The following is a 13,750-nucleotide window of genomic DNA, read 5'->3' as shown; positions in this document are numbered from 1 at the left end:
GAATTCCGTGCTTCTCAAAGGAATGCACTATTGAAGACACATGCTTCACTATATGAAGACACATGCTGGTGTCCCAGGCATTATGTAAGCCTTAAAGACAAACACATCATTTCTCACCTTAAGTGTCAATATTACATAAAAGTGATTTGGTTCTCTATTTTTTTTAAATGATACTTTTTAATATTAAAACATGCATACATATATTATAAATCAGGATAGGGAAACCATGAAATTTGATGATAAAACAAGAAAAGTAATTTGAAAATTCGTGTGTGACAGGTAATTTACACTATATGCTTTAAACTCACTGGGGATATTTTCCCCTTTCCACTGACATTAATGACATTCTGTTAAATAAACTTAAGAACCACTTAGAGAAATTCTGTATTCCAGTTACCATATTTGTTTCTTTTGCTTTCCATGTCTTCTTTACAGTTTTTGGAATTGCATGTCTCAGAATTTATAGTATCACCGTTAGTCTTCCTTGTACTGCCAAGCTTTTTTTATGCTAAGGAAAATCTGGGCAAAAATGTTGAGAGGATTAATATACCAAGCAAGACAGAGCTGTATCAGAATTAAGGAATTATCACATTCCACTCGCTAATTGAAGGGATTGGTGATTTGGGAAGTATAAAAAATTGTCTGAACTCTACATTTATATCTGTGCATGCACATCTGTGTGTTCACGTACATTCACAAAACCAATGGGGGTAAGTTCTAATCCTTATTAGGTGCTTACTATGGGTCTCCCATTCTTCATTTATTTACTCATTTATTCATTATTTGCTCCAGATATTTACAAATTTGTCCTTAAAGATACTTCAATTTATCTTAAATATAGCATTTAACTTAAATAGCATTTCATCTATCATTAAATATTCCTTTACATTATTGTTTTAATCCACATAGTATTCCACATACTGAGATATTTTTTAAATGCTTTTTAACAGTTTCTCTGTCCTTGCACTTTTAGGTTCTTTCCAGCTTTTAATTACTATAAATATCATTATTGATATATATATATATATATATATATATATATAGCTGCTTACCTCTACCTTTTTTCTTAACACAAATTATTAGAAGTAAATTTCTGACTCAATATGTATGGTTACTTTTAAGGATAATGATGCACTTCTTTCTTCAAGAAAATATACCAATTTATAACTGGAAAAATATTGGAATCATTGTTTCTCTAGACCCTAATTAACAGTATTCTAGCCCTTTAAAACATCTTTGCTGATTTCAAAAGCTAATATTCTAGAGATCCTGAGTCAGTTTTCATAAGAGACAACCAGCTCGTCAAATGCCCAGAAGAGGAAGTCTGATCTATTATTACATGGTCGTGCAACTCTGGATATGGCTGGAGGGAGTGGGGCAGTGAAACAACTGGCTCAACACAAGTTGCAGTCATCAGATTTTCTTTCATTAAGTAAAACTGAGACATGAAAACTGGATGACATAATGGGAAAATTTAAGCCAGCTATCATCACAAACCATGAATTAATTTTATGGTTTTATGAGAGTTGTAATAGGCTGTGTGCAATAAGTGGAAAAGTAGATCTTCAGAAAAACGAAGCAGTAGATGCACTCAGAGAAAGAACAAAAAGAGAATGTGAGGTTCCAGGAGGATACAGAAACACAAAGGGAGCGATCGATTGATGTTTTACTACTTGTCTGGATCCTGGATATTCTTCCAATGATGAGTTCTGTGAAATTATTCCTTATCATTTATTTTTTACTTTTTACTTTTTTTTTTTTTTTTGGCGTGCCAAAGGTGTACCTACTCTCTGTCACTATACAACACTACTACAATATCATTGACTATATTTCCCTATGCTATATCTTCATTCCCATGACTTATTCATTCCATAACTGGAAGCCTGTAACTCCTACTCCCCTTCACCCATTTTGACCACCCCCTCATCATCATCCCCTCTGTCAGCCTGACAGTGTGTTCTCTGTATTTATAGGTTTGATTCTGCTTTTTGTTTGTTTGTTTATTCATTTGTTTTACATTTTAGATCCCACATATAATTGAAATCATATGATATTTGTCTTTCTCGGTCTGAATTATTTCACATAGCATAATACATACTAGATCCATCCATGTTGTCTCAAGTGACACAATCTCATCCTTTTTTATGGTTACATAATCTTCCATTGTGCGTGAATGCATGCGCGCGTGTGTGTATGTGTATGTGCCCCTTTCCTTATCTATCAGTAGACACTTAAGGTTGCTTCCATATCTTGGCTATTATAAATAATTTTGCAATAAACATATGGGTGCATCCGTCTTTTTAAATTAGTGGGTTTTTTTTTTCTTTTAGCAAATATCCAGTAGTAGAATTATTTGATCACATGGTATTTTTATTTTTAATTTTTTTTTTTAAGGAAACTCCATAGTATTTTCCACAGTAGCTATACAAGTATACATTCACACTAACAGTGGATAAGTCGTTCTTTTTTCTCCACATTCTTGCCAACTCTTTTTATTTCTAATCTTTTTTATTTTAGCCATTCTAACAAGTGTGGGTGGTATCTCAATGTGGTTATGATTTGCATTTTCCTGATAATTAATGATGATGAGCATTTTTTCATGTGTCCGTTGATCATTTATATGTCTTTGGAAAAACATCTCTTGAGGTCCTCAGTCCATTTTTTTTAACATATTGTTTATTTTTTGTTGTTGAGTTATAAGTTCTTTCTGCATTTTGGATATTAACCCCTTATCTGATATATCATTTGCAAACGTCTTCTCCCATTCAGTAGGTTGCCTTTTGTTTTGTTGATGGTTTCCTTAACTGTGCAAAAGCTTTTTATTGTGGTATAGTCCCAATAGTTTCTTTCTGCCTTTATTTCTCTTTCATGGGAGACATATTTAAAAAATGTCTCTACGGCTGATGTCATAGAAATTACAGCCTGTGTTCTCTTCTAGGATTTTTATGGTTTTAGGTCTCACATTTAGGTCTCTAATCCATTTTGAGTTTATTTTTATGTATGGTATAAGAAAGTGGACTAGTTTCATTCTTTTAAACTTGCTGTTCAGTTTTCCCAGTACCATTTGTTGAAGAAACTTTTTTTTCCCTATTGTATATTCTTGGTTCTTTACCAAGATTAATAGATTAATTGGCTGTATAAGTGTGTTTTTGTTTTTGTTTTTTTGCTGGGCTTTTTTTCTGTTTTACTGATTATGAGTCTTTTTTGTGTGTGCCAGTATATTGTGTTGATTAATACAGCTTTGTAGTATATCTTGAAATCTGGAATTATTTTACCTCCCTTTGTTCTTCTTTCTTAAGATTATTTTGGCTATTCAGAGTCTTTTGTAGTGCCATTGTAGTATTTGTTCTGGTTCTATGAAAAATACTATTGGTATTTTGATAGGGATTGCATTAAATCTGTAGATTGCTTTGGGTAGTATGGACATTTTAATATCAGTTTTTCCAGTCCATGAGCATGGAATATCTTTCCATTTGTTTGTGTTGTCTTCAGTTTCTCTCATCAGGTTTTATAGATTTCAGAGTACATATCTTTCATCTCCTTGGGTAAATTTATTCCAAGGTATTTTATTCTTTTTGGTGCAATAGTAAGTGGAACTGTTTTCTTAATTTCTCTTTTTGCTACTTTGTTATCAGTATCTAGAAATGCTACCAATTTCTGTGTATTAATTTTATATCTTGCAACTTAACTGAATTCATTTATTACTCCTAATAGTTTTTTGGTGGAGTCATCAATGTTTTCTATGTATAGTATCATGTCATCTGTAAATAGTGACAGTTTAACATTTTCCTTACCAATATGGTTGCCTTTTATTTCTTATTCTTGCCTTATTGCTGTGGCTAATACTTCAAGTACAATGTTGAATAAAAGTGACAAGAATGGATATTCTTGTCTTGTTCTTGATCTTAAAGGGAGAGTTCTCAGTTTTTCAACATTGAGTATGATGTTAGCTGTGGCCTTTATTATGTTGAGATGTGTTCCCTCTAAACCTACTTTGTTGAGAGTTTTTATCATGAATAGATGTTGAATCTTCTCAAATGCTCTTTCTGCATTTATTGAGGGGATCACAATTTTTATTATTTGTTTTGTTGCTGTTGTTTATCACATTGATTGACTTGCAAAAATCAAACCACATTAGCATCCCTGCAATAATTCTCACTTGATCATGATGAATGATCCTTTTAATGTATTATTGAATGTGGGTTGCTAATATTTGGTTATTTTTGCATATATATTCATCAGGGATATTGCCCAGTATTTTTCTTTTTTTGTGGTGTCTTTGTCTGGCTTTGGTTTCAAGGTAATGTTGGCCCTAGAGAGTACATTTGGCAGCTTTTCTTTCTCTTTTGTTTTTTGGAATGCGTTGAATAGAATGGATATTAATTTGTCTTTTTTTAAAAAAAGTATTTTATTTATTTATTTGACACACAGAGAGAGAATTCACAAGTAGGCAGGAAGCAGGCCCCCTGCTGAGCAGAGAGCCAGATGTGGGGCTCAATCCCAGGACCCTGGGATCATGACCTGAGCCGAAAGTAGAAGCTTAACCCACTGAGCCACCCAGGTACCCCTATTAATTTGTCTTTAAATGTTTGGTAGAGTTCACCTGTAAATTTATCTGGTTCTGGACTTAGATTTTTTGGTAGTTTTGATTACTGATTCAATTTCATTACTAGTAATCATTCTGTTCAGATTTTCTATTTCTTCCTGTTTCTAGGAATTTATTTCTTCTAGATTGTCTAATTTATTGGCATAATTTTTTTTGTAGTGTTCTCTTATAATTCTTTATATTTCTGTGGTGTCAGTTGTTACTTCTTTTTCACTTCTGACTTTTTTTACTTGAGTTCTTTCTCTCTTTTTCCTGATGTGTCTGGCTAAGGGTTTATCAATTTTATCTTCTCAAAGAACCAGCTCTTGATTTCATTGATTTTTTTTCTATTTTTTAAATATTCATGTGATTTATTTCTGCTCTGATCTTTATTTCCTTCCTTCTACTCATCTTGGGTTTTGTTTGTTCTTTTTGTAGTTCCATAGGTGTAAGGTCAGATTGTTTATTTGAACTTTTCCCTGTTTATTGGGGTAGGCCTGTTATCACTGTGTCCTTTTTGATTGAGCTTATGAACAGCCTGTTTTTTTAACCTTTGTGTGGTGTTCTTTAAGATGTATTTATTAAGATAAAGTAGGGAGGCAAAGTGAGTTTATTTGAACCTAAATCTCTAAGCAGTGTTATCAGCAATCATGTTACTTATGTGAGCTAATCCAACCATTTATTGGGCAATCCAGGATTTCCTAGGTTCTAGATGAATATATTAGAGTTGCTAATATATAATAATAATATATAATATAATAATATAATATAATATATATATTATATAATATATAATATATATTATAATATATAATAATGAATGACCATCATTCCAGAGAAACAGAAGGATCTGGGTAGAGTCCCTTTTAGGAAAGGTGATATCACTAAAGTGCTGTGAATGGACTGTTAAAGAGGTGAGGGTCATGCTGTTCAGATATCTTTGAAAGATGTCTATTTTAAAGAAAGGACCACAAGGAGGATGTTCAATGTTCTCTCTTGAGCATGAAGCTGACTTTAGGTGTTGCTTCCACAGCTGCCTATCGCCATTGATGACATTCTTTTCTCCCTTTGGGGGAGTAGGAGGAGAGGACATAGTTTGGATGGTTTCTGTTGAAAAAAAGAAAAGAAAAAAAGAAAGAATGGGAAGATGGCTAGCTATTAATTAGGTATCACCATGCTAACAGAAATAGAAATGGGGTTGTCTTGAGCCTATCAGTGGAGCAGTTTCTGGAGATAACAATGATGATAAAATGTTTTATGAGAAAATGTGTCCACTGCCCATCAGGTTTTGTTGCTCACTGCAAAGAAGCACAGGATGTCAAGGAGCCTAGCCTTCTGATTTTGCATATGTATCTGTATATATCTGTATGCATTTTAGTAAGCCAGTTAACTTCCTTATAAATTATTTTCTTCCTTTAGTTAGTTGGAAGAAAAATATCTGATCTCCCTATTTCACAAATTCATTTACTAGAAAAAGAAAATAAAGGACCTGAAAATGTTTTAAAAACTTAAAACACTACTGTCACTGATATATTATATTGTTATATGGGAGATACCATCTTATTGAAATTTGACCTCTGTTACTAGATGGTCACATTAACACTGGAGTTCACAGTAAGTCCTATGCAATTCATTCTGAAAAGGTTAGTTGAATACTGATGAGTGCTTATTGTTGAGCTTGGAAGTTAATAACACACTAAAACCCACTATTAACACTCCTAAAACTGAAAATATATATAATATATACTTGGCAATAGGTTTTGGCCAGTTGACATTCAGTTATTTTCAGCTGGCTGAATATGGCTAAATTTTTTTAACTTTGTATTTTTTTTTAAATTAAAAACCTTTTTGAATGTTCTTAATCAAGATCATATTTAGTCTTTTATTTCAACTAGTCTAATTAGCTAATGGAGCATGCTCTAGTGGTAGGCTGAAGGGTCAGGTAACAAAATAATAAGGTAGAAATATATTTCCTAGCAATTAGAGCATCAGATATTTCAGTCCTCACCAGATACTTTTAGACATTCATGTCTGAATGACTATTTTAGATTAATAATTGCTTCATTTTTATATTATCTTGACATTAAGCAGACTACTTTTCATGATGATTTACATTATGTCATCTTGATCACAATGAAACTAGTTCAAAGTATATTAGTGTTATTCTGATCTTACAGTTGCTATAAAATGCAATTTAATATCATGATTCTGTATTAAATTAGTATGTTTTTGATTCCTAAAATAATTCTAAGAACAATTATGTGAAGGTAAAAAGGCTTAATTTTCAAGGATTTTATTATTCAGAAATGCTAATGAACATGGTTATTAGCCAAATTCTTGCTTCAAGACCTGTATAGCAGTATTAAATCATGGTTAGAAACTTAAAATAATATTTGTAGTAATAAACATGTTAGTAATTAGTTTTATACATTATAAATTTCATCCTAATAATAAAAACATTTAAATCATTTATCTGTGTGGAGTCCCTTCTCCCCCCCCCCTTTTTTTTTAAATAAGTTTCTGTTGTTTTTTTCTATACCTTTATAGGTTCAAGTAGCAATACTCTTGATTCCATGAAGAAGGCTGGTCACATGCCCGACTGCTGTGGAGCATGGACTTAGAAGCTGAAGTGTCATGACACACAGATGACCAGGCCCCACCTAGGACAAAGTTCTACTCTGCATCAGGATGTCACCTTCTTGTAGTTAGTATGAAGATGCTGAGTCATGGACTGTGTAGTGATTGCCATGGAAACTGTTCAAGTTTGACTTCAGTCTGAATTTTCAGGTAATCTGACCCACATAGGGCTCCTTGGCAAAGATAGCCTGGGGAGGGAGTGGGACACCATGCACAGCTCCTGCTGGTACACTTTGCCCTCTACCTCTACAACACCTGAGTTCTGAGTGGTAACACCACCTTGTTGGTGTTGGGCTTCAGGTGGATGAAGCTATACTCCCTGTGCATGATTTATGTGTCAGGGTAGAAGGTGTCAAACCAGAATTTCTATAGGGACTGAACTACATGGGAGATGTGTACCTCTTCTAGGTACTAGAAGTTTGTAGCATTGGGTAGGTCCTGGTGGATCTGGCTTTCAGATAACCTGCATCCAGGATGGTGGTGCCACAATTGAGTTCATCTTGGGGGGTTTGCAGCTAGGGGCGGAAGGTGACTCCAGCTTCTTCTGAAGCTTGTGCACCTGGCTGTTAGATTGGCTGATCCTCTGCCACAAGGTCTTCAGCTCATCATTCTCCACCTGCTTCTGCAGGCAGTATGCCTGGCTCTTGTTCTGCTGGAAGAAGCAGGGGAAATGTAGCAAGTTGATAAGTATGCAGGTCCCCAGTGTTGACAGGATGATCTTGGTGGTGGACATGGTACTGGCCATTGCTGTGCTCGTTCTGCACAGTTTCCATAGCTGGCTTCAGGGTGACATCTGGCAGAGGGGCAGAGGGGCTCTTGGAGGGCTTCTTGGACATTCTGTGAGCAAAAACTCAGGGGGCTCAGAGCCCAGTCCTTGTTGTACCCTAGGCTAGTCCTGCAGCAGCCAGTCTCTTTGTCTTTTAGTGGACAGGTTCTGAGTGTGCTTGGAGAATAAAGTGAGCTAATAAATTTGTATGCCTCAGATCCTGGGGTCAGGTAAAGTCGCCCACAGAAATGGTACTTTAATCTACCAGGTCCCCTCCTGGGAGGTGATGTTCTCACTGCCAGCATCTACAGAACATGTGTTTGCTTCTCCTTGGCTGCCTGACTCTGTGGTGGCTAGTCTCCTGGAATTCCTTCCTGAGACTGTTTTGCCTGCTCCTGACTGGTGAACTTCTGGGCTGCGATAGATGCGATGCTCAGTCCCTTCCCCTTAACATAGATTGTTTCAAATGTCTTTTCATATAATCTCCCACTACATTTTACTGTTGTACTCTCATGTTTCATTTTGAAATAATGTAAAATTTTTTTCTAGAAGTACAGTTAATTCTGCATGAAGTACTTGGATTCTTTTCTGTAAAGCTCTTATAAGGATACTTCTATTATATATAACTAATATCAAAATTACAGTCATTTCCTATTACCCTTTTAATCAACATCATCCATAATACAAAAAAAGTAAGACCTAATTCTATAGTTAAATTCCTCAGTCTAGTTGGAAGGCTGCATCTTTCCATGAACTTAAATAGATATGGAATTTTATTTTATTTTATTTTATTATTTTTTTAAAGATTTTATTTATTTATTTGACAGATCACAAGTAGGCAGAGAGGCAGGCAGAGAGAGAGAGGAGGAAGCAGGCTCCCTGCTGAGCAGAGAGCCCGATGCGGGGTTCGATTCCAAGACCCTGGGATCATGACCTGAGCCGAAGGCAGAGGCTTTAACCCACTGAGCCACCCAGGCACCCCTAGATATGGAATTTTTAAAAAAGATAAAATTAATTAACAGCAAGAGTGTAAATATTTTAATTGGAAATTATCACAAAGCCATGTAAATTTTAGTGCTTTCCTTCCTCATCCACATCTAGCAAAAAATCAGAAAGTGAGTCATGAAGACAACTAAAATAACAGGCTAAATCATTTCAAAAGAAATGTTTTTTTCCTCAGTGACTTAGTAAAATTTTTGTAATATTTGCATTTTAACTGATGAATTAAGTTTTATTCTTTGGAATTTTTAGTGTTAAATTAAAAAAAAACATCAACTAGATGACTAAAGGCTCTCTGGGAAATTACTTATATGCATTAGTAATGGAATCAGTTATTCAGAATGCAGTGGAAGCTCCACTGAAAATTTCTCCTCAGGGCAATTACCTTATAAGTTCTGTGATTTTTATAAGATGGTTCTGGCCTGTGCTGAGAAGGGTGGTTGGTTAGGGAAGACTTTAAAGGGAAGAAAGTATAATTGATAGCCTCAGCAGTCTAGTCAAGAAGTATTAAGGCTTAACTCTAATAGGGTGATGTTGATATAAGTTGATAGTAGAGGTAGTACAAAAGAAAATGTAGGGGGCGCCTGGGTGGCTCAGTGGGTTAAAGCCTCTGCCTTCAGCTTGGGTCATGATCCCAGGGTCCTGGGATCGAGCCCCGCATCGGGCTCTCTGCTCAGCGGGGAGACAACTTCCCTTCCTCTCTCTCTGCCTGCCTCTCTGCCTACTTGTGATCTCTGTCTGTCAAATAAATAAACAAAATCTTAAAAAAAAAAAAAAAAGAAAATGTAGGAGGACTTACCTACTAATTGATTTGGTAGAATAAATAATGAGATTATTTTTCTCTCCCATGATATTAGAAGAAAGATAGCCAAAGTATAACCAAAATAGGTAAAACAGGTTTGAAAGTGGATCAAGTGGAAGGAAATAATTATTTAGTTGGGTAAAAATAGAGGCATTGTCAATGTACAAAATCATAAATAAAAGTATTTGAAGTTATGGTATTAAATAAATTAGGGATTGAATAGAGAGATTAAGTAAGAAGACTTAAACTCTTTAGAGTTAGGATAAAACTAAAACAACACATAGAAAGGTAGCAAAGAGTGGAACCCTGCAGATGACAGTGACTTTGGAGACAGGAAAGGGATGGAAGGTTGAAGATGATGTAATTTGTTTAGAGGTAGGCTGAACTTTAAATAATTGTAGTGGATGTTTGAAGATTTAGTGGAAACATATTGGTATGGTAGATTAAAGGAGAGAGAAGATGATAACACAAAGGGAACAAGAGGAGTAGTTTACTTCTGTGAAGAGTTTGGAAGAGAAAATATAGAGGTCCTTTAAGGTGTACTGCCCTTCTTGCTGTTTCATTCTCTCTGGGTTGAGGTTAGCATGTGTTCCAGCATAAAGGACAAAACTGAAGAGGAGACACTGACAGTCTGAGAAGTGGAGAGTGGAAGTACAGGCCACATGTAGCATTCAGAGCACACAAGAGGTCTCAGGAAGGACTTCTGTAGCAAAACTGCTAGGTTTGGGTTTAATCCTTTCAAATTTGTTATGGGTGGGTCACAAACTATAGAGTGAGGACAAACTATATAGAGAGGTGCTGCCCATCTTCTCTTCATAACTTAAAGTCAGCTTTCCCTTGTCAACATCCTCCCTGTTGGAGGAGGGCAGGGACAGATTACTCATATGGACTGCCTTTGTGGGTCAGTGGGAGGCACCAGCAAAAGATGTCTGCAGGTTGGGAGAAATGAGATCGGCTCTTGATTGCCTGGCTCCCTGCTTGCTAGTATGCAACCAGATGGTTAAATTCCCCTCATGCCAGCTGTGGTCTGGCTGCCCTCTTCAAGCACTTAACTCTGAATTCTGGTCACTCTAAGATCAGTGGGTTGTGAAGGCCCAGAAACAGAATATGTACCAGCCCTCCTACCCGCTTCTCTTTAGGAAATAATTCCCCTACTAATCTTTCCTCACATTACCCAACTTTGAATGTGTCCTCTGTTTCATCTAATATCATAATTGATTAAAGTAGTGTTCAATATTAGAGAAAGTAAAAGGAAGGAGCAGCAAATCTGCAAAATCTCTTGAGAACATTGAGTCAGAGTATGGATTCTGGATGAGAAGAATATAGGAGAAGAAAGTTTTGTTTAGGAAAACTTGTCAGAAGCCAAGTCTTTTGGATGGTATATAGGCTATTCTTCATAAAAATTCTGTCATCTTGTAACCTTTATGAATATTCACACAATTCTCGACTTGGAACTTGGTTTTGAGACTTAAATGATCGTATGTGGTTTAAAAAAACAAGTCAAAAACCTCCCATGGTTTGCATAGCCATGACAGAAAGGGATCATAAAATTTAAATGAAATAAAGCACTCCTAACCTACAAATCATTTCCTCCTGCAATAGAGATTTTTTACTCTAATGTGGGTTTTGGCCAAATTATCATAAATTGTATCACCTTTGAGCCAAGCTATAATTATATAGTCATTAAGCAAATATTTATCAAGTACAGTTGTAGCTTTGGAGATAATAGAAAATGAGACAGAAAATGTCCCTATAGCTGTGAGCCTTTTAGTTTACTGAGAGAAAGAACAAGTAGTAAATGGATAAATAAGGTAATTTTAGTTAGGGTTGAATTCTACAAATAAAAGAATCCAGGGCAATGTGATGGTTAAAGAAGATTTTGCTAACACCAGAATTGAGGCCCAAAGGAAAAATAAAGTATGAACCATGCACTATCCTGCTCTCTAAGAGAAGTGCTCATGCAAAGTGCTATGTCAAGAAGACTTTGGTGTGCTATAGAAGCAAGAAGGCCATTGTGGCCAGAGCACTAACATTAGGAAACAGGTCCAGAAAAGCAGTCTGGGGACAGATCACCATGACCTTTTAAGCCTTGTTAAGGGGTTTGGAATTTATTCTAAATGTATAGGAAGCTCCTGAAGAGTTCAAGCACAATGGTGACATTATTTTGTTTTAATACTTAAACATATTTCTCCTGCTGCTGTGAGAAGCACAGATTGTAGACAGACAAGAGTGAAGCAGAGACCCACTGAAGTTATTTGCAGTACTATCAGTAATATTGATATTTGAATGTTTACTCTTGCAAAGTATAGCATGATCTCATTTAACCTCAAAACATCCCATTATTTTTTTAAGATTTATTTATTTATTTACTTGAGAGAGAGAGAGAGAGAGAGAGAGAGAGAGATTGAGGAGGGACAGAGGAAAAGGGAGAGAGAATCTCAAGCAAGCTCTACACCGAGCCCAGAGTCCAGTACGGAGCTTGATCTCATGAGCCTAAGATCATGACCTGAGCTGAAACCAACAGTTGGATGGTCAACTGACTGCACTATCCAGATGCCCCAAAACAGCCTATGTTTTGAGTTACTATCATTACAGTTTGGGAATGAAGCCGTGCATAGGCAGTAACTTCTTTGACATTGGCTATAGCAACTTTTTACTAGATATGTCTTCTGAGGTAAGGGAAACAAAAGCAAAATTGAACTATTGGGACTTCATCCAGATAAAATTTGCTGCACAGTGAAGGAAACAATCAACAAAACTAAAAGGCAACCTTTGGAATGGGAGAAGATATTTGTAGATGACATATCTAATAAAGGGTTAAATTCAAAATATGTGAAGAACTTACCAGTTTCAACACCCAAAAAGCCAGTAACCCAATTAAAAACAGGCAAAGGACATGAGTAGACATTTTTCCAAAGAAAACATACAGATGGCCAACAGACACATGAAAGATGCTCAACATCACTTATCATCAGGAAAATACAAATCAAAATTATAATGAGATATCACCTCACACTTCTCAGAATGACTAAAATTAACAACACAAGAAACAACTGGTGTAGGGGAGGTTGTAGAGAAAGGGGAACCCTCTTCCAGTGTTGGTGGGAATGCAAACTGGTGCAGCCACTCTGAAAATCAGTATGGAGGTTTCTCAGAAAGTTAAAAATAGAATTACCCTAAGATCCAGCAATTGCACTACTTGATATTTACCCAAATGATACAAGAATACTTATTCAAAGAGGCACATGTACCCCGGTATTTATAGCAGCATTATATACAATGACCAGATTATGGAAGTAGCCCAGATGTCCATCAACTGATGAGTGGATAAAGAAGAAATGGTGTGTATGTATGTGTGTGTGTGTGTGTGTGTGTGTGTATAAGGGAATGTTTCTCAGCCATCAAAAAGAAAGTAATCTTGCCATTTGCAACAGTATGGATTGAGCTAGAGAGTATTATGCTAAGCAAAATAAGTCAGAGAAAGACAAATACCATGAGCTCACTCATATGTAGAATTTGAGAAACATGTCAGATGAACATGGGGGGAAAAAGGGGGGGCAAACATTAAGAGAGACTTTTAAACATAGAGAACAAACCAAGGGTTTCTGGAAGGGAGGTGGGAGGCAGGGGGTGGGGGGGATGGGTTAAATGGGTGATGGGGATTAAAGAAAGCACTTGTGATGAGTACTGGGTGTTATATGTAAGTGAAGAACCACTAAATTCTACACCTGAAACTAATATTACACTGTATGTTAACTAACTGGAATTTAACTAAAAACTTGAAAAAATAAAAGGAAATAAGCCATGGAGATATAGAAGAACTAAGCAAGTTGCTCTACATCATAAAGTTAGCATGTGATGTAGCCCAAGAAAAATAAAGTATTCAGACACCACAGCCTTTTTCACCACCACACTGTGCTCATAACTTTGAATTTATATTTATTAGAGTTGGCTATAACCA

The 13,750-nt window shown here is 35.8% G+C and overlaps 1 non-coding gene and 1 pseudogene across 1 annotated transcript; one reads left to right on the top strand and one right to left on the bottom strand.

The window, feature by feature from the left end:
* Nucleotides 1-5,484: 5,484 nt before the first annotated feature.
* LOC116854837 lies at nucleotides 5,485-5,690 on the top strand. The gene has a single exon (XR_004380227.1). It is a non-coding gene; the product is annotated as a small nucleolar RNA U3 (small nucleolar RNA).
* Nucleotides 5,691-7,268: 1,578 nt separating this feature from the next.
* On the bottom strand, nucleotides 7,269-8,509 carry LOC116854829 (annotated as a pseudogene).
* Nucleotides 8,510-13,750: the final 5,241 nt, after the last annotated feature.

This window comes from Lontra canadensis, unplaced genomic scaffold, assembly GCF_010015895.1.
Source record: "Lontra canadensis isolate GAN:19392208 unplaced genomic scaffold, GSC_riverotter_1.0 scaffold95, whole genome shotgun sequence".
In the NCBI taxonomy this organism is placed as follows: Eukaryota; Metazoa; Chordata; class Mammalia; order Carnivora; family Mustelidae; genus Lontra; species Lontra canadensis.
Note: the sequence above shows the minus strand (reverse complement) of the source record. Positions and strands in the feature narration are given on the sequence as shown.